This window comes from Felis catus, chromosome C2 (assembly GCF_018350175.1).
Source record: "Felis catus isolate Fca126 chromosome C2, F.catus_Fca126_mat1.0, whole genome shotgun sequence".
Classification (NCBI taxonomy): Eukaryota; Metazoa; Chordata; class Mammalia; order Carnivora; family Felidae; genus Felis; species Felis catus.
In genome coordinates this window covers 126,266,736-126,292,238 of record NC_058376.1, presented here as the reverse complement: position 1 = coordinate 126,292,238, position 25,503 = coordinate 126,266,736, and the positions used below count along the sequence as shown (strand labels likewise).

Genomic DNA, 25,503 nt, shown 5'->3' with positions numbered 1-25,503 from the left:
AGGTTTAAGCCTGAATACTGTAATAGTGTATCTAAATAAAATGGTATAGGAATGGTACATAAAAATTAAAATAACACATTAAGTATCATTGCTCTTAATGTCAAGATTTTATAATATCTCTCCAGTTCATAACATGTCTTTACATTTGTGATATTTATCTTGCAGAAGCTCTCATCGGAGAAATTTTGGCAAATAAGGGCCTGAATATAAGTTGATGCACTCTCCCTCTCCATCACACTTCCATTCAGGACAGAACTGCTAGGACAAGCAAGGTAGCAAAGCCTTCAGGGTGCAAGCAAGTCTATGGATTCTTTTAGGGGTTGTCAGAGAAAAGTAACAGCACAAAATTAAGTTACTTTTTGAGCTAAACGTGAGATCAGTAGATACCGGCCCAAAGGGTTTCAGGAAAAAAAAACCTAGAAAGATTGCAACTTCTTGTTCCTTCAAAAATTGGAGGCTTTAGAGATTACTTAATCTTCCTTGGGACAGTAGAAACCCTGTGGTATATGGTCCTAGGAGGGCCTGCTATAAACTCTTGGCCTCAGGGGCATCTAGATGACTCAGTCCACTGAGTCCACTGAAACCACTCTTGGCTTCGGCTCAGGTCATGATCTCACAGTTTGTGGGATCAAGCCCTGTGTCAGGCTCTGCACTGTCAGCGCAGAGCCTGTTTGGGATTCTCTCCTCTCTCTCTGCCCCTCTCCCTGCTCACTCTCTGTCTTAAAATAAATAAATAAACATTAAAAAAAATAAATTATTGGCCTCAGAAGAACTGCAAGGGATCACTATAATAAGATGAGTTACCTCCTAGTCTTAAGGCTGGGAAAGTACTATCCAATTAGCAGAACTGTTGTTTAATGTGATACTCATAGGAATGAAGACTATGACAGTATTTATATGTGAATTTGTGCCAAAGGAGGGATCCTAATAATTTGACGTAACCACCCAAACTGAATCAGTCAGTTGACTGCCAGACTCTTGATAGCAGCTGAGGTTATGGGGCTGAGCCCCCTGTGGGACTGGCTTCATGCTGAGCTTGGAGCCTGCTTGGGATTCTGTCTGTGAAATATTCTCTCTACTGGTGCTCTCTGTGTCTCTGACTCTCTCTCTCTCTTCCAAAATAAATATTAAAAAAAAAAAATAGAAGTCAAAGCAAAATAATATGCCTAAAAGACTTACCAAACACGAAGGAGAAAAAAACATTATACTAGGTATATTTGAAACAGATGGAAACTTTAAAGAGCAGAAAGAATGTTCTAAAAGTTTAAAAAAAAATCAAATTTAAATACTCATTAGCTGAATGAAAGAATAATCACTGGAGGAACCTGGCTGGCTCAAATCAGTAGAGCATATGACTCTCAGTCTCAGGGTTGTGAGTTTCAAGCCCCACATTGGGCATGGAGCCTACTTAAAAAAGAAAAAAAAAAGAAGAAAAGGAAAAATGAATTTAATGAAAAATGAATTTAGTGTCCTAGAAGTTCAGTGGGGGGAAAAGTCTCAACATAAAAGAAAAATATACAAAAGGAATTCGCAAGGAAAGGAGTAAAATACTTGGCAAACGTATATAGGAGATCTAACATATATAAGTGTCTAAGAAGGAAAGACAAGGAAGAAACACAATTAAGCTGATCATTTTAAAAGGAAAATCTACCTTATCAATAAAAGATTTAAATCTGAACATTAACATGGCTTATCTAGTTTCTGTCAGAATTAATGGGAAAATGACACATATAAGCATAGGTAAAATTTATGAATTCCAAGGAAAAAGATAAAATCTTACAAATATCAGCACCAATAATTAAACACAACATATACAAATTCTGCCTCCACATAGAGCATCCATCTACATTCAATGCCTCTCTTTTAAGATATGCAAATAGGGGCGCCTGGGTGGCTCAGTCGGTTGGGCTTCCGACTTCGGCTCAGGTCATGATCTTGCGGTTTGTGGGTTCAGGCCCCACGTCGGGCTCTGTGCTGACAGCTCAGAGCCTGGAGCCTGTTTCAGATTCTGTGTTTCCCTCTCTCTCTGACCCTCCCCCATTCATGTTCTGTCTCTGTCTCAAAAATAAATAAACGTTAAAAAATAAAAAAGATATGCAAATAGCTGCTACCACCAGACACTTGAGGAAAACCAATTTATTGTGCCTCAGCACCAAAATTACCCCAGCAGTATCTGCTCTGTAATAATGGACTAGACTTTACAAGCACTTCTGCTTCACAGTAAGCACTATGTTAAGCTTTAGTAGCACAGAGCTCTGGAAGGACAGTCCAAGAGGAAGGGGGACTTCTTTTCCTGGTTTCAAAATGTTAAGAGTTTTGTGTTTTTATTCTTGCTGCAAAGTCCAACGGTGGTGGTCTGTCTCTTCTTCATGCTAAGAGTGTGCAGTTCTTTGGAATTTTTGTGCCCCAGATTAGGATTGGGTGATTATCCTCTTGATGCAGCCCTCCTAACACTGACAATGGCCTGCTCAAAGTTTCATCTGACAGCAGTACCTCAACTTCCATTGTAGTACTGTCCACCACAACCAACACAACTGTATCTCAGAATGTTGTTTCCTGCTGCCTAGCAAATGTAAACCAGCTCTGGCTAAGGCATAAGGCAATCCAGTGAACTCTGTCAGTCAACAGGTTGCAAACCCACCTTCTCCAACAAGGTCCAAACCCAAGCCTGAGGAAGGGGACCCCCACGAATCCAAGTTTTTCTCTCCTTGAGAAATTTCTTTAAGCCCTAGGGTCTCATTCAGAGTTATCCTTACATCTTTAGGGGCGCCTGGGTGGCTCAGTTGGTTGAGCGTCCAACTTCAGCTCAGGTCATGATCTCGCGGTTTGTGGGTTCCAGCCCCACGTCAGGCTCTGTGCTGACAGCTCAAAGCCTGGGGCCTGCTTTGAATTCTGTGTCTCCCCCTCTCTCTCTGCCCCTGCCCTGCTCACACTCTGTGAATCTCTCTCTCTCAAAAATAAATAAAACATTTTTAAAAAATTAGAGTTATCCTTACATCTTTATAGTTATTCCTTTATCATAGTTTACTAATTATATATAATTATACCAATTCAAGAAACTGTGTGGTTTCTGACTGCTGATTCAATCCAGAAAGGTTCAGAACCAGGAGTGGTTCTAGAATATAAACCAGTAAAGATTAGATTTGGGGACTGGTTTGGTCATGTGTTTAGGATTAAGCATAGGGCTGAGCTCTTTGCCAAGGAAATGGGATGATCGTAATCTATGGCATGCAGTAGTTTCAGAAAACCAATCAAGCTATCACCTATGGTACACTGTGATGAAGCACCAACTCAAGCACATTCTTTGAAAGCTTAAGTGGCCACTATATTTGCCATTATGGCAGTAATGATGACTATGGACAGGAGTACAAGTTGTTAAAGTTAAAACTGTTTCACAATTGTTAAACAAGTTGTTACAAGTTAAAATTGTTTCATTATATTACTCTTTATATTTAATTCTTTACTACATCTAGACTTTGGTGTATGGTATGATGTAACAAATCTATCCTTCTGTGTATACCTGAGAACTTAGAAAATGACAGGTTCAAGTCCACTAACTCTCATGCATAAGTGACAATGAGAGAGCCAGAGAGCTTCTAAAATTCCCCTGAAAGAATTATCTTCTTTCTCGTAGGTATGGGACTGATAATGCTGAAAATCAAGGCAAAAATTTATTTGTGTAGGTTGCTGAGTTACAACAACAGTTAAATTTCAGTCTCATCAAGTTTCTCATTTGAAAATTAGGACCTGGATCAGGAATAAATGAGATTCTGAAACTGAGAACAGAGATATCTGGTTTGTCCTAGATGAAACTTAACAATTTTGAATCTGTCCTCATTCCCAATTCCCCTAAACTGCACTTATAATTGGAAGCCTCCAATACCAGTAAAAGTAGTTTGATTTCCCAGTGTCTGAGAACACTAGCTTTCCTTAGCTTGAAAAATCTGATTATTTCACATAAGCAGATGCCTTGAAGGGGGATGCTCATTCTTTAAGACCCACAATCAGCCCCATTACCACTATATCCATAACTAGGGTCAAATCTCAGTATGCTCCAGGAATACATGTACACACAACGACACAGCAGGAAATAGCTTACATACTCAACAGAAACTCAAGGGCCACATGTGGGAGTGGATTCTAGAAGCATTTGACCAAGGAGGATGGAATATAATGCTACATCAGGCCAAACTAATGGATATGGGTGCACTTACTGGAGACTCCAAATTTAATGTGTTAGTTCACGTAGCTAGAAATGACTGGTTGGTGAGCTAAAAGTAGCCTTTAAAGGTTGAGGGACAGAGCTTCCCTGGCACTGATATGGAAGGAGTAAAGAAACCAATGATTTAGGGATTTAGGAATATGGGACTGGAATTATGTAAGAATTTCATACCCCTACTCTTCCTCAACTGTGCTCCACAAGAGAGCCCAGATGGCAGTGAGAACCACATTAGTAAAAGGTGGATCTATACCCTTTTAAAGGTCTGTGGTTAGTCTCCTATGTAAGCCAGGTAAAAGTATAGGGGATGCAGCCATTAAGAAAACCTCTCAGGTTTCAGTGGAGATGATGGGATCCAAGGTAACACAGCCCAAGTGGCCACACTTAATCATTAAAGATAAGGTAGGAATGTAATGCTGTTAAGAGCAGCAGGAACATAGTGGTAATCAGAATGTCCTGATCTACAGAGATCTTTGGCAACAGATAATGACTGGAGTACACCTAGGAACAAAACTATGAACAAAACAGGCCAAAGGCCTCCATAATACTATTTGATACATACAACAGAAAAAATTCTAGATCCAGTAGCCAGAAGTCCAATTTGTATTAACCAACACAGTGGAGAATTATAACTTTCTCACCACTTGTCAATTATGGGTTAGCTCACAGATCCAGAATACACTAAATGAGATGGAGACCAGGTCCCTTGAAGAAAAATCTTGCATAACTATTACACGCACACACCACACATCCTCTAATCCTTCCCCAGAGACTTGCAGCCATTAATTAAAGGTACTAAGCATTGTTAAAAGGAAACATCTACACATTTCATGTATAAATAAACAAAGTCTCTCAAATGACCTTAAATTCCTGGGGATTCAAAATGCAACCATGGTCTACTAGTTAAATTAGGGGCTTATGGTGGTCAGGTGATACATGGGGATGTAAATCAAGTCTAGATGATAGCATAAATTGTCCAATGACCCATCCTATGGTTATTTCCTTGGTTTCTAAATATTTACTTGGAACAGACATACTTGGCAACTGGAAGAACCCCAACATGGACTTTACCCATTAGGTAAGGGGTATAATGGTAGGAATGTCTGAAGTTGACAGAACTTCCCTCTATTACCAAAACAATAAAACAGAAGCAATACTATATCCCTGGAGTGAGTGCAAGGTTTCATCGAAGACTTCAGAGAAACAAAGGTGGTGAAAACTATCACATCCCTGTTAAACTCACCAGTTAGGCATACATAAGAGTCAGACAGATCATAGAGGACTATGGATTATCATAAACTTAATCAGGTGGTGACTTTCACTGTAACTGCAATCCCTAGCATTTGATATGCAGCTACTATAACCAAGCTAATGCCTTTTTCTCCAATTAAAAAGGACCAAAGTAAGTCATTACGTAATGCCTAGAATAGATGAAAGGATACCTTCCCAGTGTTGCTTCTGTGCTATGTTAATTTTCCTGCTCTCCGTGTAGTTGTCTTGGCCATCTATTGTCTCACAATTTCTGTGATTCAGAGTCTAGACCCAACTCACCCAAATCTTCTGGTTAGGGTCTCACATTGCTGCAATCAAGGTGTTTACTATTCTATATTCTTATTTGGAGGCTCAAATGGGGAAGAATCCATTTCTAAGCTTGTTTACATTGTTGAAAAAATGTATTTCCTTGTACCTGACCTTCTGCTGGTGACTGGACACAACTCTCCAAGCCAAGAAGATACCCATAGTTCCTTGTACATGGGCTTCCCCAACATATCAGTTTGTCAAACCAAGAAGGAAAATCCCTAGAGCAAGTGTGCTGGCAAGACAGCATCTTATATAACATAACGTAATCAGAATCGCCCTCCCCTTATCTTTGCTAGAATTGATGGTTAGAAGCAAGCCACAGGTCTCAACACAAAGGAAGGGGTAAAGAGCATGAATAATACCAAGAGAAAGGAGTCATGAGGGTCACAGTTGAGTCTGTCCACCACAACAGTCTACAGATACCTTCATCACCTTTACATTACACAAAATTATCATGCTACTTCACTACTTTTATGACATATCCCCAACCATGGAATGGCAAGATACTTCACTGAGATAGCCACTGGCCTCTACATTATTTAGGGGGTTATCTCCCAAGCTCTATTTTACATATGTCTTACTAAGGCTTTAAATGTATCTGCTACTTCCTGACCATCCTATTCACTTAATACAAGGTTGTCAAAATTAAAATTATGTGGAATAAATACCAGAAAAAAAATGAAAAGAAATGAAAACTTTAAGGAGCATGACTGGGGGTGGGCAGGAAAAGAGAGAGGATTGCTATGTGGGTCACTGTGCCATTTGACTTTTCTTTTAAATCATATACATGTATTGCTTAATAATAAAGTTCGGTTTATAAAAAGAAAATAAAGATGTAGATAAAAAATAAATAGAAACAGAAAGGCTGAAATGGCAAAATTAACACCAAACTGACATTAAAGATTAGAAGCACTAAACAAAAATAAGTATTATATAATGGTAAGAAGCTAAGTATTGAAGGTATTTAAATAAGTAAAATATTTACTTCGTTTGCTTTTGTAGCCTTATAAGCCTTAAATCCAGTTTTTCATCAATTTTTTTCTAATTTTTTTTAAATTTTTTGCTCTGAAGTATGTTATTGGAATCCTTTTGACAAAACCAAGTATTCGTTTATGATAAAGAAGGCAAAGTGGTCTAAATGATATGTAACAGTCTCAAAATTTCTAGGCAGTTTTTCCCCTCCAGTAAGGTGACAGCTGCTCACAGGCTAATACAGTAAAGCTAGATGAAGTTCCTAGAATTTGCCAAACACCAGATAGGAGACATCCTCTGTGTTAGCAAAATGCAGAGTAGCCACAGAGAAAGGATGTGGCTCTTCACTTCTCATCACAGCCTGTAGATTAAAGTGGCAGGAGCCATTATGTAGGCATCCCAGACATCTCAACAGCACTTCTCCAAGAGGGTAAATCCCCAATTTCAGCCCTTCAGTCACCAGATTACTGCCTAACCTGTGAAAAGGTACTGCCCCACCTAGGCTTCAGAATAACCATACTTTATTCAGAGGTAACATGATGGACATCTTAAAACACCTGAGTTCATCATCACCCCCATGTTCTGTCAGGGCCACCATCTGCCACTCCATCTCACACAATCCACTCACCACCGTGGCACTGTGGACCAGCCTGCAAAGACCAGGGACATGCAGGAAGCAGTGCAAAGACAGAGCAGAAGGCCAAGGCTGCTGCCTCCCGGAGTTGTAGGGGAGGGAGCCATTGCACCCCCCCCCCAGGCACAATGCAGCATGTACACATCCTCCAGCAAGGCATTCATCGCAGAGAGAGCATTTAAAATTGCCTCATTATATTACTCTTTATATTTCTTTACTACATCTAGGCTTTGGTGTATGGTATGATGTAACAAATCAATTTTTTTCAAGTTGTTAATCAGTTATCAACTACAAAGAGAAAGGAACAGATGGAACACAATTTTTAATTATTATATATACTTAGGTCTGCTTGTGTTCAACTGATTCATCTGCCAGTTGTTGAACCAATGACTTAACACTAATATTTTTTGTAGTTTTATGATACAGTCTACTAATTAGCAGAGTGAGCTCCTCATTAGTCATTTTCAGAATTTTTTGGCTAATTAACTTTAACTTATAAGTCTCAATCCAAAAATAATCCCTAAAGTTTTTATTGGTTCTGCATTATATAAATTTTTTAAAACTTTTAAAGGAAACATAATTGGACAATAAATATTTCAGAAAATATTTTTTAATCAAAGAAACAAATTTCTGATAATCTGAACTGCCACCATTTTTCTCTCAAAATGACAAATACTATGTTAAAATGATGAGTCTTAGTGTTACCAAGGTTTTGGAAAATGAATTTTTAATTCAAGTACAATTAATATTCAGTGTCATATTTGCTTGAGGTGTACAACGATTCAACAATTCTATACATTTTTCAATGTTCATCAAAATAAGCGTACACTTAATCCCTTTTATCTATTTCACACCCTTGACCCAAACCGACTCCCCTCTGGCAACCACCAATTTGTTCCCTGTGTTTAAGAGTCTGTTTTATTTTATTTTTTAGCCATTCTTTGTTTACTTGTTTTGTTTCTTAAATACTTTATGAGATCATACAGTATTTGTTTTTCCCTGTATTTCATGTAGCGTTATACCCTAGGTCCATCCATGTTGTTGCAAATGGCAAGATCTCACTCTTTTTAAATGCCTGTGTAAAATTGTGTGTATGCGTATGTGTGTACCACATCTTCTTCATCCATTCATCTATCTATGGACACTTGGGTTGTTTCCATAACTTGGCTATTATAAACAATGCTGCAATAAACACAGGGGACATACGTACCTTTTCAAATTAGTGTTTTCATTTCCTTTGGGCAAATGCTCACAAGTGGAATTACTAGATCATATGGTAGTTCTATTTTTAATACTGTTTTCCATAGTGGTTACACCAATTTACATTCCCACCAATAGTGGATAGGGGTTCCTTTTTCTCCACATCCTTGTCAACACTTGTTATTTCTTGTATTTTTAATTTTAGTCATCCTGACAAGTATAAATGTTGGTATTTTGATAGGAACTGCATTACATCTGTAGATCGCTTTGGGTAGTACAGATATTTTAACAATATTGGTTCTTCCAATCCATGAGCATGGAGTATCTTTCCATGGGTTTGTGTCACATTCAATTTCTTTCATCAATATTAAGTAGATTTCAGATCAGGATACAGGTCTTTCACCTCCTGGTTAAAGTTATTCTTAAGTATTTTATTCTTTTTGTTGCAATTGTAAATGGGATTGTTTTCTTAATTTCTATTTCTGCTACTCCATTATTAGTATATAGATATGCAACAGATTCCTGTATGTAAATTTTTTATTCTATGACTTTACTGAATTCACTTATCACTTCTGGTAGTTTTTGGTTGGAATCTTTATAAAGTTCTCTCTCTATATAGTATCAGGCCACCTGCAAATACTCAGTTTTACTTCTTTACCAGTTTGGATGACTTTTATTTCTTTTTCTCCATTGACTGCTTTGGGTAGGACTTCCAATACTATGTTGAATAAATATGGTAAGAGTGGACATTCTTATCTCTGATCTTAAAAGCAAGGGGCTCAGTTTTCACCATTGAGTATAATGTTTGCTGTGGGTTTTTCATATATAGGCTTTATTATGTTCAGGTATGTTCCCTCTAAACCTACTTTGCTGAGGGTTTTTATCATGAAGGGATGTTGTACTTTCTCAAATGCTTTTTTCTGCATCTGCTGAGATATGTTTTTTATCCTCCTCTTATTATAAATGTAATGTATCACTCACTGATTTGTGAATACTGAACCACTCTTTGCATCCCTGGAATAAATCCCACTTGTTGATGGTGAATGATTTTTATAATGTATTGTTGGATTCAGCTTGTTAATTATTTTGTTAAGGATTTTTACATCTATGTCCATCAGAGATACCGGGATGTAGTTTTCCTCTTTGGTAGTATCTTTACCTGATTTGGGAATCAGGGTAAAGCTAGCCTCATTGAATGAATTTGGAAGCTTTCCTTCCTCGTATTTTTTGGAATAGTTTGAGAAGTATAGTTATTAACTCTTTAAATGTTTGGTAGAATTCACCTGAGAAACCATCTGGTTCAGGACTTTTTTTTGTTGTTGGGAGTTGTTTTTCTTTTTTTTAATTACTGATTCAATTTTATTGCTAGTAATCAGTCTGTTCACATTTTATTTCTTCCTGAGTCAGTTTTCAGGTTTTTATGTTTATAGGAATTTCTTCTTTTTTTCTAGGTTGTCCAATTTGTTGGCATTGCAAATTATGTATTTTTTTTTCTAAATGTTTATTTGAGAAAGAGAGAGAGTACATGAGAGCAAGGGAGGGGCAGAGAGAGAGAGAGAGGGAAGAGAGAATCTCAAGCAGACTCCACACTGCCAGCAGCAGAGCCCAATGCAGGACTCAGTCCCACAAACCATGAGATAATGACCTGAGCCAGAATCAAAGGTCAGATCCTAACCTACTGGCCACCCAGGTGCCCCCAAGATAGATATTTTCAATGCTGATAGGATTAAGGGGCTATTTGGAAATATTTCTGCAAAACCTTTAAAATAATGTATTTTGATCCAGTAGTACTAGTTATATGAATCACTCATAAAGAAAATGATATGGGCATCAAGATTTCTAAATGTCTAATTTTATTTAAAATGAAAGTTACAGGGGCGCCTGGGTGGCTCAGTCGGTTAGGCGGCCGACTTCGGCCCAGGTCATGATCTCGCGGTCCGTGAGTTTGAGCCCCGCGTCAGGCTCTGTGCTGACAGTTCAGAGCCTGGAGCCTGTTTCAGATTCTGTGTCTCCCTCTCTCTGACTCTCCCCCGTTCATGCTTTGTCTCTCTCTGTCTCAAAAATAAATAAATGCTAAAAAAAAAAATTTTTTTTAAAATGAAAGTTACAAAACAATCAAAATAGAAACACAAATTATGAAACACTGTGTGGTGAAAAGCCCTGTATTCAAAAAATACCAAAATAAAATAAAATACCAATAGGGAAAGAATCATTCAACTTTGATACAACAACTATAATTTTAATATAAGTCTAGAACAAACACATAGAAATACACCAAAATATTATTTTTAAGATTTTATTATTTATTTTTAGAAAGCAAGCGTGAGCAGGGGAAAGGGGCAAAGGGAGACAAGGAGAATCTTAAGCAGGTTCCATGCTCAGCACAGAGTCCGACACAGGGCTCAATCCCACGACACCAGGATCATGACCCGGGGATCATAACCCATGTGAAATCAGGAGTCAGAGGCTTACTGACTGAGCCACCCAGGTGCCCCTAAAGATTTTATTTTTAAGTAATCTCTACATCCAACGTGGAGCTTGAACTCACAACCCTAAGATCAATAGTCATGTGTTCTTCTGACTGAACCAGTCAGAAGCACCTATACCAAAATATCAAAAATTAGGATTATGGGTGTAGTACTTTTCTTCCTCTAAAATTTTTTCCTAGCTTTTTGATAAGAGTTTAATGCACGATAAATAAGAAAAGTAGTAATATTTTAAAATTACACATCAAAAAAACTCTGTCAACAATTTACTAGGTGCTGACTATATACATTTTACTATGGAAGGTGATATAATGAATACAAAAAGTGCTTACAATATTTCCTGATAATCAAAAACAATCTAGGGGGAGTAAGGAGGCATCCAAAGTATGTACCTAGTGTCTGGTATAAGAGAAGTTCACGCATTAAACTAGACTGGAGAAGGCCCCCCACACTTTGAGCAAAGTTAAGGGAGTTTGCCTCATACTGAATAAGAGGCTTCTCAAATAATAGTTAACTTTTACCCCCTATTTCTCAGTATGCCATCAGCAGGAGCTGCTAATGAAAAATAAAAGCAAATGTTCTCTGCTACTTGCTAATGGTATGATATTAGACTTTAAGTTTGGATTCTATAATTTAATAATTCAAGATGTTAATATTTCATGAACGAGCAAATCTCAAAATATAATTTGAGAGATCAGAATGGGATGCCAACTATTTAATAGTAAGAAAAAAGGGGAAAAAGGAGGAAGAGACACTCATTATTACATGCCTATATTTTTCTCTTTTGTTTGAATTAGTATCAAAGAATTTGTGGAACCATTCTCAATTTGCTATGCTTCTTTATACAGTCACATCCCTTCTTTAATATAAAAGATAATGGTATCAAAAGAAATCAACTAAAAAAGTCCAAATGAGTTTTTATTAAACTAAGCATCTTATTCTAAGCAGCACTTTCTTAGGTAAGTTTTCTAATACATGTATTAAAAGAACATGATTAATTTGGGGTAAGGGACATTACATATGTTTGGCAAGGCCTTTCCTGGATCAAAGCATGACTTCTCAGAATCCTTCTCCTTGTATCTCTTTCCCAGCCTTAACCTAAATTTTAACACAACATATTCTAGAACTCAATAAAATATCTATTTTTATTTATAAAATATCTTCAATATAAAATACCTTCAGAATCAGAACCACATTAAGCCACTGAAAAGCAAGCTCTAATTTTCATAATATAATTTGTCACACAAACAGGACGCTTACTAAAAGATGAAGGATGGTGCTATTAATAATTATGCTACAAAAAGCCTATCCTAAATCCTATAATATGTCTTTTCAATCTCTTAAATTACTTCCAACTGCTTTGTGTTCAGGCTAGCTTCAACCACCAATAGAACGTTATCCTGGAACGTCTGCTCCAGTAGCCGAAAACCTGGAGTTTAAGTTAACCTAGCTATATTTTTTCTCTTCCATCTTAATCTGGGATTCCTTCTGGAATCCTTCTGGAATTTATGAAGAGACTAAATACCAGAAAAACAAACAGATCTAAAAGGATTTTTAAAATAACATCTTAAAAAAAGATATCCTGCCAGTGTTTAATAACTGAAGAATAACCTGCTGTTGTATATAGCATGGGGTGAAGGTGTGAAATGCCTAGTTCTGAATGATGAGGAAGTGATATAGCAGATAAATCTAAGAAATACGGATGGATATGATGGAATGCAAAGCCTAGCAAATATATAGTAAGGAATTACCTCAACATATATATAATATATAATTTTCTTCAGTTTAAAAAGAATTTGTAAAGTGTTTTGGTGGGTAGGGGAAAGAGATCTGCACTATATATGATTAAAGTTAGTACACAGCATAATAAATGGTACAAGCACACTCAATTATTACTGAAAGTATAAGTAAGGTATTTTAGCCAGAAACATTAAAATAAGTTAGGTCCCCCTCTCTGATAACAAAACTAGTAGAAATTACCACATTTCATGTATTATTTCTTATATTAACATATTTCTTATATTAATAATAATACAAATACTTGTAAGAATGTACATAAAGGCATTTTTCCTAAAAATGACTTCATAAAATAAAACCATTATATTGATATAAATATATATAGATACAGATAGTAACAGTCATATCTTTACTTACTTGTCCAGCCTTTGAACATCTGCATAAAAGATGACATAAATGTGGATGATGCCTTTGGAAGATTAGGGGATACCATGAAGAGAATTAATAATACCTGGAACACCCAGGTTTAAGGCACAGCTTGACATAAGTACTGGAACAATACAGCAATGTATTTACCAAAGCTAAACATGTGAAAACTGGTAGGTACCTTTGGATGTAACTGAATAGAGGCTATGAAAATTCTTAGACTTCCTAGCTTTTAGGACTTAAGTTCTAAATAACTCATACACAATTAATGCTCTTATCCTAGCACTAACCAGCTTTTACAATGTACTGTCTTCTGAAAAAAATAAAATATTTACTGCATATCTTTCACTCTAATTACCTAAAAGTAACTGTGGCATGCAGATTTGTGTTCTCCTTTCCAGAGTGTGTACAAAAATGGGAAAGCAAGTACCTAGCCATGAATTACATTACCCAAATCACCATCACCTTCATAGCCAAAAGCTTCTAAGAAGTAGGTACTACTCCATTCTCTCTATCCTTCCACGCACTGAATGCAAACAACATTACGGCTCTAGAGGAAAGAGGGACCAAAAAATGGAAGGAGCATGATCCCTGAATCACTATATGAAAGGAAGATGTCTACCACTAATTCTGGTACAGAATGGTTAGAGAATGAGAAATTATGTGTATCATGCATTTGAATTTTAACTTTTATAGCATGTAGAATTACTCTTATATAGCTGCTAAATTGTTAAGAACAGGTTAAAATACCACAAAGTTAATTTCAGAGAGACATTCTAATTATGTGTAAAAAAAAAAACCAAACAAACCCAAAACCCTACTTTTAAGTAAAAACCCTACTTTTAAGTGAATATCAACCTATCATTTGAGGATTTTCAAATGGTTATGAAATAAAATAAGCAGTTTACATTTACTGCCCTAAAACATTCTGTATATATTACTTTTCATTCTAAGAAAGTAGGGGAAATCAAGACTAAAGTGCTTTGAAAAAACAACTAATTAAAATACTATGTAACAAAACACACACAAAAACTGGAGACAAAGTTTATGTTTAGAACTTCCTTACTCTTCTTCTCAAACAACCTAAGAGTTTTAAGGCTCTAAATTGTGAAATATCCTGACCAGTTCTTATCCTTGTAGAAATTACGAGCAGGGGACATCCATGGAAGTATATATTGAGACTGCTTTCTATTGGGAGAGTAATTCATCCCTGACCCTCTTCTCAAAATAGGCAGAGCTAGCAATGTCCATCTCATCAAGGATCTTAACACTTACTGAAACTTTCAAGCTTTGCAATGAACATTTAGAAACTCAAACGTTATTATATTAACACTTTTATCCATTTTAGTAATTACTCAGTGGTGCATGCAATTTCCATGAAATCATTACATAACTTAGCAATTCAAACACAAGTTAACAGGTAAGATTTAATAAATAAACTCAAAGGTACTTTTTCACATTCTTTGGTGTAGTCACAGAGTAAAATGCACTCAGCTAAATCTTGGGGAAGAATTCCTCTGCATTTTATATGTTGAGATTTGGCAACAACTCCATTTGTAAATTAGAGACTAGGAAAAAATCAATGTCCTTTAAAAGTCCAAGTTTTCTTTACATCAGAACAAAGCTCCCTCTTTGACAGACTATTCTCTAAGACACCCATATCTCTTTCCAATTATATTTCTTTTTAAGTTATTTATTTATTTATTTTAAGAGAGGAAGTGAGTGGTAGAGGGGCAAAAAGAATCCCAAGCAGGCTCTGTGCTCATCACACAGGGCTCAATCCCACAAACCATGAGATCATGACCTAAGCCAAAATCAAGAGTCGGCTATTCAACCAAGTGAGCCACCCAGACACATGGCAATCATATTTAAATGGATAACACCAGTTTTCCTTTCAGAGTCAGAGAAAGATACCATACGTTTTCACTCATATGTGGATCTTGAGAAACTTAACAGAAGACCATGGGGGAGGGGAAGGGGGAAAAAGTTACAGAGAGAAAGAGGTAAACAATAAGAGACTCATGAATAATGAGAACAAACTGAGGGTTGATTGGGGGAGTGGGTGATGGGCATTAAGGAGGGCACTTGTTGGGATGAGCACTGAGTGTTGTATGGAAACCAATTTGACAATAAATTATATTTTTAAAAAAAGCAACGAGAAGACTAAACTGTGTCATTATGTACATTTGATTTACAGTCTGACTCCAATTTCTTATTTATAGAAGTTATTATCAGTACACTAAGATGATTACTATTAATCTATAGTTTCTCATGACATATTACCAGATCATTTGATTAGTAGGATGGATTTCCTTTCCCTTGTATGATTAGAAAATCTATGAAGGCAAGGATCGGGCAAGTTTAGTTCATTTATATCTCTAGCACCTAACCCAATGCCAGAAAATAATCGGCTTTTGGTGAATTTTTGTTGAATGAATAAAATGTAAATCCAACGTTTTTAGTTGACATCTGAAGGTACAAAATTCAAATGCCAATGGATTACAGACACTCATTTAAATGCTGACTAAGCTCATAACTACTACAATGACAAATATCCATTACATTAAGTAGCATGAATGCTCCAAAATTCAACATGTGTTTCAAAGTCAAAATGCCCAAACCAAATTATTCCCATACCTATCCTCCAACACCTCTCCTCATGCAAATTTTCTTTCAGTGAACACCACCAAGTCAAACAACTAGAAATTATCTTAGATTCCTTCCTTTTTCTCATCTTTCAGAATCATTCCAAAGCCTTAATATTTATAGAATCTGTCAGTTCCTCTTCATCCTCACTGATACTCTATAAATTTGAACTTGCATTTCTTTCCAATCGGATCAGTAAAAAAACTAGATTAGTAAGAAAAAAAGTCTGATTCAAGCCCTACACCCTCCAAATCATTATCTAATCTGCATCCAGAAAAGTATTTCTAAATATGCTAATACGATGAAGTCTTTTTCATTGTAAAATGCCATCAATTTCATAAAAAGTCAAAACACTCAATGTTCATAATCTAACCTCTCTCAGCTCTATTTTTACTAGAATATCTTATGCCATCTGTGGTAAGAGGTATAGATCTCATCTTGTCCTGTTTCTACTGTAAGAAATACTCTCTGCAGCTGCATAGCTAATTCCTACTCCTCTGTCAAGTCTCAGTTCAAGTTTTATCTATTCAGGCAAGGCCTTCCATGACCCTGTTTCTAGACAGGCCTAAGTGAACTTTTAGTGTTTTCAACCCACCCTGTATATCCCTTTCACTAAAGCATTCTATTACATCTTTTTCCCACGAGAATATATTCCATGAGGATGAAAGTGTGGTTTTAGTTCTGAATATAAAGCCTTGGATTATAGGAGGTACACAAGTCTCTATTTAGCTAGTGAAATGGATTCTTTACAATTCTGATCAGGAGAAAAGATAAGACGACAGTAAAGTCATAAATAGTTGTAGGAATCAAGGATGCTGAATAAACAAAAGAAATCAGGTCCTTTAATACAAATTTTATCAAAGCCTTCACATTTTGTACCTCTCCAAAGGGGAAGGGATATGGTCCTTTTCCAAACACACTGAACACAGAAGTCCTCCTTTGGGGAAGCATTTCAAAAACACCTATTTTTATTTCAGATAATAAACTTGAAAGGAAGGTAAAGAGCACTCAGGTTCAAAAACACTTAACATTTTACAACCACACTTGTTTCTTTTTGTTTCTCTTTCAGTTTCAGTTGTAGCACCCCACATACAACTCTCTAATCCCATTCTCTTTATCCTATCTTCTCAGTAAGTAACCAGTATCAACAACTTGATTTTAAATAATCTCATTTTACGTAAGTGGAACAATGTATTATGTATCATTCTGTAGCTTGCTTTCTCCTTTAAAAACACACTCCAAAGGTAAGAGAATTAAAAGCAAAAATGAAGTATTGGGACCTCATCAAGATAAAAAGCTTCTACACTGCAAAGGAAACAATCAACAAAACTAAAAGGCAACTGACGGAATGGGAAAAGATATCTGTAAATGACATACCGGATAAAGGGCTAGTATCCAAAATCTATAAAGAACTCACCGAACTCCACACTTGAAAAACAAATAATCCAGTGAAGAAATGGGCAGAAAACATGAATAGACACTTCTCTAAAGAAGACATCCGGATGGCCAACAGGCACATGAAAAGATGCTCAACGTCACTCCTCATCAGGGAAATACAAATCAAAACCACACTGAGATACCACCTCATCCAGTCAGAGTGGCTAAAATGAACAAATCAGGAGACTATAGATGCTGGAGAGGATGTGGAGAAATGGGAACCCTCTTGCACTGTTGGTGGGAATGCAAATTGGTGCAGCCACTCTGGAAATCGGTGTGGAGGTTCCTCAAAAAATTCAAAATAGATCTACCCTATGACCCAGCAATAACACTGCTAGGAATTTACCTAAGGGATACAGGAGTGCTGATGCATAGAGGCACTTGTACCCCAATGTTTATAGCAGCACTTTCAACAATAGCCAAATTATGGAAAGAGCCTAAATGTCCATCAACTGATGGATAAAGAAGTTGTGGTTTATATATACAAGGGAATACTACTTGGCAATGAGAAAGAATGGAATATGGCCTTTTGTAGCAACATGGATGCAACTGGAGAGTGTTATGCTAAGTCATACAGAGAAAGAGAGATACCATATGTTTTCACTCTTATGTGCATCCTGAGAAACTTAACAGAAGACCATGGGGGAGGGGATGGGGGGAAAAAAGTTACAGAGAGGGAAGGAGGCAAACCATAAGATAAACTGAGGGTTGATGGGGGGTGGGAGGGAGGGAGGAGAAAGTGGGTGATGGGCATTGAGGAAGGCACCTGTTGGGATGAGCACTGAGTGTTGTATGGAAACCAATTTGATAATAAATTTCGTATTAAAAAAATAAAAATAAAAAAAAGAAAATGCATTTCTGAAATATATCCATAATGGTGCCTAGAGCTCTAGTTCAATCACTATAGAGAATTTAAGTGTTCCAATATACCACATTTTATTTATCAATTGTCCTTTTCATAAACATTTAGGGTTTTTTAAAATTTTTTGCTGTTACAAACAAAACAGCAATAAAAATTCTGCATTTGCCTCCTTTATATATACCAAAATTTCTCTAGAGGTTACATCTAGGAATTGAATTGCTTTTCTTCAAAGTAATTTTTTTCTTCAAAAAAAAAAAAAGAAAGAAAAAAAAGTGGCTTCCACAGTGTAGGTACTCCTTATATGTTTACCAAATGAATGCAAAATGAATAGGTCATTCAACTTTTCTTAATACTGCCAAATTTTTCTCCAAAGGGGTTATTTCATATTTATACTCAGAACAGTTGGCACTCTAGTGCCTTACTGACTCTTAGCATCTTCCATCCTTTTAATGTTGCTCAATCTGATGAGTGTGACACAGTGTTTTACACTGTTACAGCCAAAATTTTATTCTCTCATCCTCAGTACTTTATTTGAATGGGCTCTTATTTCCTATCACATGTTCTAATTGATTATTACTGCTATACAGAAGGCTGATTTTTTTTTTTAATGTTTATTTTCTCTCTAGGAATTGTGCCCAATGAACACTTTCATTAGTTCTAATGGTCTACAAAGACCATTTATCCCAAAATTTCTACAAAGACAATTATGTATTCTGTGAATATAAATAATATTATATCTCCCTTACCTACATAAGGAGCTTCTCTCTTGTTCCTAATTCACCAAGAGTTATTGTTCATCACAAGCATCACCTAAATTTTATCAAATGCTTTTTCTAAACATTTCGCATCAATTCAGATAAGGCTCGGTTCCCGCTTCCATTTGGTATATTATAGTAAAAGATTTGCTAATACTAAACTATCCTTGCATTTGTAAGACAAAACCTCTAGGTCTTAAAAATGTATTGACCTCAAATTGTTAATATTTTTATTTAATTTTCTACTACTTTTTCTATTTAATTTCCATTTCTACTTTAATTATCTTTCTTCCTGGGGCGGCTGGGTGGCGCAGTCGGTTAAGCGTCCGACTTCAGCCAGGTCACGATCTCGCGGTCCGTGAGTTCGAGCCCCACGTCAGGCTCTGGGCTGATGGCTCAGAGCCTGGAGCCTGTTTCTGATTCTGTGTCTCCCTCTCTCTCTGTCCCTCCCCCGTTCATGCTCTGTCTCTCTCTGTCCCAAAAATAAATAAACGTTGAAAAAAAAAATTTTTTTTAATTATCTTTCTTCCTAAGTACTTTTAGATTTGCTGTTTCTTCTAGTTTCTACTGCTTTTGCTAATATTAATACATTTAAGACAGTATATTTATTTAAGTAGTACTTTAGCTGGTCCCACTATTTTTACTAGCAGTACTTTCACTAATATTCACTCAACTCTGTATATTTCCTCTTTATCACATGAATTACTTAAAAGTACCTTTTTACATTTGTAAGTATAATTTAGAAGGGGAATTTATTTTTTGTATTTCAATATTACATGTACTGGAGTCAGACAATAGGATCAAGTATTCCTTGATGAAGTATTTCAAGATTTTCTTTTAATCCTCCCTGTTCTGCGGTTTTACTATACATTAAGAGCTATGTAATTATTTTCACTTACCTTGCTCACTTCTGAGAACAAACTCTAGATCTGAGGAAATATGTCAAAGAAATTTTTCCAAAATTATCTCTTCAAAAAACAATGTCTTTTCTATTCCCTTTGACTTCCTCCTCTGGCATATTCTGGAACCCTTCACAGCTGCTGTTTCCTACTTACTTCTCTGGGCTACATTATAAATGAATGCCTAATGAAGGTCAATTCCTGAATTCTACATTTGATGACATCCATTTCCTTCAGCAAAACTAATTTACTAAATTTACCCCCTTTTTGTGTTACATACAATTTCTTCTTTCATCTCTCCAGTATCTTAAATATACTTATTTATTTCTTTTACTACTCATCCCTCTCCATCTAAAGTTTTTGTGATCACCTCTGCTCATTGTGGTCATTCCACTGCAGAACTAGATCATATAATGTGGGCTTAGAACTTCCTGCTCTAGGGTAATATTGTGAATTTTTAAAGACCCAGTCACCGTAAGTGAAGCAGACATTTCAATCCAGGTCCTGGTTTTAAGAACTGTCTGCCTTCTCCCTTTCTTTAGCCCTTGATTTCCCATTAATGAAGTTTTAGAGCAAGTTATTATCCAAATGAAGACCCTCCTGAGTATTAAAAAGGTCTCTACTATTAATAACTACATAGACAATAAGCATAAACTAGGGGGTTTGAAAGGTATCCTGAGATATATGATCACCCTAAACAGAAGCTTTAGCTTATGTGGCAGTTATCAGTGGCTTTCTTCAGACTCCTTTGCAAGTGTAGAGACTCATGTTAGGCCCTGGCTTCATGTAATTAGCCTGACTCTATTCCTCTATGTTTCATGAAACATTTTTATTCCTTTTAACACACAAGAACCAAACTCTTGGCTACAAGTACCTGCTTCTCTACACTAAACCCAATACTATTTATCATTATATGTTATCTTCTACTTTAAGCACAGAAACATTTAGTTTCTAAACTCATTAATGTCTGCATTCTTTTTTTTAATTTTTTTTTAATTTTTTTTTTCAACGTTTATTTATTTTTTGGGGACAGAGAGAGACAGAGCATGAACGGGGGAGGGGCAGAGAGAGAGGGAGACACAGAACCGGAAACAGGCTCCAGGCTCTGAGCCATCAGCCCAGAGCCTGACGCGGGGCTCGAACTCACAGACTGTGAGATCGTGACCTGGCTGAAGTCGGACGCTTAACCGACTGTGCCACCCAGGCGCCCCTAAAATTTTATCTATCATTACTTTCTGTTTGAAATGAGGTAATAAACAGCAAGATTAGTGTGCTACTTTCAACAAAAGAATCTTATCAATTTTTTAAACATGTATTCCCTTTATTCAGCAACTACTTTCAGGAATTTGTTACAAAAACACTCCCACATGTAGATTTCAGGAGGATATAGGAGGATTCAAAGAAGTACTATTTTTAATAGAATAAAACTATTCTAGTTTATATGGATAGTAAATTAGTTTTAGTAGTGTAGTTTGTACCTTACTTCTTTTTTAAGAATAAAGCAACCCAAATAAAAACTGTTTAAATAAATCATGGCCAAGCCATGTTAAGAAACAGTATACAAACATTAAAAATTACAAAGTAAATTCACAGAGGAAAAAAAATCCCACAATAGAATGCTGAATGAAAAATAAAAAATCACAGAAGTTTGTAGATTAATTTGAACATAGCTAGGAAACAAAAATATAATATGAATAATAAAAAATTATACCAAAGTAAAAAATGTTTGAGGCAGAGGTCAAGGAAGAATAGAGACAAAAAGTTGAAAAGGTGGGTTAAAACCAAATTATGGAAAGCATTAGTGTCTGAACTACTTATCTTTACCTTTCACAAAATGTGGGTTCAAAAGAATTTAAGCAAAGATTGTTAGTATGAAGTAGCATTAGGGAAGAGTAATAAGAATAAAAAATATAGAACTCTGGACAAAAATGAAAAATTTGTTTTAGTTCCTGTTTTGTTTCAAATACTAGGCCAGATTTTACTGACATTAAATTTCAAGGATTTTGGGGCGCATGGTTGGCTCAGTCGGTTAAGCATCCAACTTCGGCTCAGGTCATAATCTCACGGTCTGTGGGTTCCAGTACTGCACTGCACTCTGTGCTGACAGCTCAGAGCCTGGAACCTGCTTCAGATTTTGTGTCTCCTTCTCTCTGTCTGCCCCTCCCCCTGCTTGTGCTCGTTGTCTCTCAAAAATAAACAAACATTTAAATATTAAAGATGTTTTCATATTTTTAAAAAGCTGGTATTGACCTTTAATACTATATACATTAAAAGTATCTTTATATATACAAATATCTTGCAAAATAAAGTTTTACTTGAAAAAAAATGAAAGTACAGAAATGCAATGTTTAAATTTACACATAAAAATAAACTTCCTTCATTTTTCTACTTGTGCCATAAGGCAGATCTCAAAAATAAAACATCTATTATTTTTAAATCTTATTTATGTAACTTATAGTTTGTTCATTCCTTCAGATAACTGGAAGTTCAGTGTTTCTTTTACCATTAGCATCATCACACTATTCCACCTCCCTCCCTTCCCACACAAATTCCAAGACTCCTGATCATATCAATCTGGTAACATACATAAAAAGCAGTAAAGACTAAACTCCCTTAACGCAAAAGGATATACAGGGAGAAAATAAAAAGTATACTAAATAAAAAGTTGTAAGAGTAAATCTGTTTCATAAATTACCTAATTTAAAAAGAAATTTTAATGTTTATTTTTGAGAGAGAGTGTGAGCTAGGGAGGAACAGAGAGAGAGGGAGACACAGAATCTGAAGCAGGCTCCAGGCTCTGAGCTGTGAGCACAGAGCTGACATGGGGCTAAGACTCAGGAACTGTGAGATCTTGACCTCAGCCGAAGTCAGACGCCCAACAGACTGAGCCACAAGATGCCCCTCTTTTAGCACTTTGAATATATCATGCCATTACTGTCTGTCCTGTGAAGTTCCTGGTGAAACTGATAAAGCTGATACTCTTAAGGGGTTTCCTTTGTATCTAACTGTTCTTTTTAAATGCTTTTAAAATGTTCTGTTTATTGCTGCTTTTTGCCATTTTAGTTACAAGGCTTTGGTGTGGACCTCCTTTGCTTGATTTTGTTGGGGACTCTCTGTGCCTCCTTGATCGGGATTTCTGTTTTCTTCCCCAGATTTGAGAAGTTTTCAGTTATTCAAGTAAATTTTTGTCCCCCTTTCTCTTTCTGGGATCCCTATAATGTGAATGTTATTTTGCTTGATGGTGTTGCTGAGTTTCTGTCTCTACGGTTTTTGTATCATTTTTCACTTAATTTTTTTTGAGGTCGATTCATATTGTACTTTGTGTCAGTTGTCATTTTTTTATTGCTGAATAATGTTACATGGATATACCACATTTTATCCATCTATCAGTTGATGGATGTTTATGTTGTTTCAACTTTTTGGCTGTCATAAATAATGCTGTGAACATTTGTGTATCACTCTCTGTGTGAACAAAGTTTTTCATAAGAGTGGAATTATTGGGTCTGATAAGCTTATGAGTTTTTAAGAAATTGCCAAATTTTTTTCCAAAATGACTACCAGTTTACATTACCACAAGCAATATATTCAGGGTTTCATGTTCTTCACATCCTTGTCAACCCTTGAGTATTTCAGTTTTTTTCATTATGGTCATTTTTATGGTATGTTGTAGTAACTCATTGTGGTTTTATTTGTATTTCAATGCTGACTAAATCATGTTGAGCATCTTTTCATGTACATGTTATTCATATGTATGTCTTTTACAAAACATTTTTTCTAATACTTTTTTTGAGAGACGAGGATGAGTGGGGGAGGAGCAGAGAGAGAGGGAGACACAGAATCAGAAGCAGACTCCAGGCTCTGAGCTGTCAGCACAGAGCCTGACACGGGGCTCAGACTCACAAACTATGAGATCATGACCTGAGTCAAGGTCGGATGCTTTACCAACTGAAGCACCCAAGCATCTTCCTATGTGTATCTTCTTTGCTGAAATGTCTATTTAGATCTTTTGCTCCTTTTATAATTGGGTTTTGAGTTGTAAGAGTTCTTTATATATTTTGAATACGAGTCCTTTATTAAATATGTAGTTTGCAGGTATTTTCTTCTAGTCTTATGGCTCTTCTTTTTTCACTTCAAATGTCACCATTAAGAAACAAATGTTTTAAGTGTTGAATTCCAAAAACTCAGTTTGTTTCCTTTGCAGATTATACTTTTATTGTCCTATGTAAGAACTCTGTGTAATAATACAAAGTTATGAATATTTTGTCCAGTCTCTTTTATGTTAGGTCTGTGATACATATAAAATTTTTGTCTATAGTGTGAGGTCAGGGTCAAAATTCATCCTTATCTCACATTTATTGACATGACTATTCTGTCTCCGTTGAATTGTCCTGGCACTTTGGTGCAAAATGAATTGGCCATAAAGGTAAAAATTCCTGGACTCCGTTCTTTTCCATTGATCTATATGCTTATCTTTATAAAACAACCTCTCCCCCCCCCTTTTTTTTTAAATTGAAGTATAGTTGATGTATAATAGTTTCAGGTGTATAGCATATTGATTTAACATTTACATAAATTATGAAATGCTTGCCATGGTAAGTATAATTAATGTCTGTCAGCATACAAAATTGTTACAATATTGACTGTATTCGTTTTGCTGTATTTTTTCATCCTTAGGAGTTTATTTTATAATTGGAGGTTTGTATTTCTGAATCCCTTTCACCTATCTGGTTCCCCCACCCCCCCAGCAACCATTAGTTTTGCATATTAGCATCTGTTTCTGTTTTGTTAATTTAGATTCCATATGTAAGTGAAATTATATAGTATTTGTCTTTCTCTGACTTAATTCCCTTAGCATAACACCCTCTGGGTTCATCTGTGTTGTTGCACCCCCATAAATTACCTAATTTTAAAGAAATTAAAAATGAAGTATCAAAAATGAGCAAATAGTGAATAAAAATATATAACTTTTATCAATCACTGGTGATCAAAGAAATGCAAATTATTCTGGATTACAATTTTCACGTATGTTATGAAATAATTCCTAAATTTAAGTGTTGCTAGGCACACTTCTGGTGAAAGATACACCAGTAAAATTTTGGGGGGAGTAATATAATATTTATCACACAGTTAAGAAATACCCTTTCACCAAATTACTTTACCTCTAGTGTTTTAAAATGAAAAAAAGAGGGGCTCCTGGGTGGCTCAGTTGGGTAAGCGTCTGACTTCGGCTCAGGTCATGATGTCTCAGTTTATGGTTCGAGTCCCACATTGGGCTTTGTGCTCACAGCTCAGAGCCTGGAGCCTGCTTCAGATTCTGTGTCTCCCTCTCTCTCTGCCCCTCCCCTGGCTTGCACTCTGTCTCTCTCTCTCTCTCTCTCTCTCTCTCTCTCTCTCTCTCTCTCAAAAATAAACCTTAAAAATATTTTTTTAAGTAAATAAATAAAATGAAAAAAGATCTGAAGACATAAACACGAACAATGAATAAATTCTGTAACAGTAAAAAAAAAAATGCAAGGACGTACTAAAAGAATAGTAAAATAAGGTTTATCCTTATAATGAATTAGTTAGAAGTCAATAAATAAGAGCTTTTGCAGAATACTTAATATTTGTTAATGAGAGAGGAGAGAGTAAGAAGGTTATAAAATCACA

At 36.0% G+C, this 25,503-nt stretch overlaps 1 protein-coding gene across 3 annotated transcripts in view; it reads right to left on the bottom strand.

Annotated features, from left to right (window-relative positions):
• Positions 1-25,503, bottom strand: part of STAG1 (stromal antigen 1) — a 410,325-nt gene that overhangs the window by 242,739 nt on the left and 142,083 nt on the right. The window lies entirely within an intron of this gene.